The sequence below is a fragment of the Haliaeetus leucocephalus genome, unplaced genomic scaffold (assembly GCF_000737465.1).
Source record: "Haliaeetus leucocephalus isolate CR32 unplaced genomic scaffold, Haliaeetus_leucocephalus-4.0 Scaffold206, whole genome shotgun sequence".
In the NCBI taxonomy this organism is placed as follows: domain Eukaryota; kingdom Metazoa; phylum Chordata; class Aves; order Accipitriformes; family Accipitridae; genus Haliaeetus; species Haliaeetus leucocephalus.
In genome coordinates, this window is record NW_010972642.1 from 11,831,884 (window position 1) to 11,832,896 (window position 1,013).

Genomic DNA, 1,013 nt, shown 5'->3' on the forward strand with positions numbered 1-1,013 from the left:
GTACTCACCTTCTAACTTACTACGCTTCCACCCCAGGGAATGTGTACTGAAGGTAGCAAGACAAGACTCACAATAAATTTTCAAGGAGACAAAAGGAGAGAGGCGGAGTACGCACGTATTCGTCTTTGTTTCAGAATGGTGACAGTGCATTTTCGATGTTAGTTTGGAAGGCAGACAAATATGAACTGTCAAAGGAAACAAAACCAGCCTTGACAGATTGTCCAAGGCTTCAGGTTAAAGCAAAGCAAAACCGCGTAACACCGCGTGATTTTGAATTAAACTATGGATTGCCTCGGAGCACGTGAAAAAGTGAATCCCCCAGAAGGTTTGCAAATCAAGGCTACGTTATCTGCTTGAAATGGAAGTCCGAGGCGGATGAGTTTCGTACCACGCAGGCCTGACTGACCCCCGTGAGACCTTCCACCCCCAGCGCCCGTGCCACGTCCCCATGAGGAGCGGCCACACCAGCCTCGACGCCCCGCCGCGATCTCCACGGGCTGGCCTTGCAGCCGACACAACCCGCGAAGCCCACAGCAATACACGCAAACACCAAACTCCATTTTTAGCCCTTTTCCTTCGAAAGACTAACTGCGAGCCCACAACCCGCCGGCACCCCCTCAGACCCTGCCGAGCGCTCCCCCGGCAGCACAGCCCTCCTCCCTGCCCCGACCAGGCCGTGCCCGGCCCGGAGAGCCGGCAGCGACCGACCCCCCGCCACCCCGGGACCGGGGCTGCGGGGAGACTTTCTGCCGTCCGTCAGAACCTCGCCGAAGCCCCGAACGGGACCACCTCGGCCGGCCCCCTGGCTCCCCACCGCCCGGGGCCGTTAGCCGTCGGCGGCGGTTAGCCGAGGCGGGCGGGGCGGGACGGGATGGGACGGGACGGGAGCGAGCGCTGCCCGCCGCGGCGGGGAGGCGTGGAGGGGGGAACGCTGAGGAGAAACGAAAGCGAAGGGAAGGCTGCGGGCGGCGGGGGGGGGATCCCCGGGGCTGTCGGAGGGTGGCAGCGCCGCT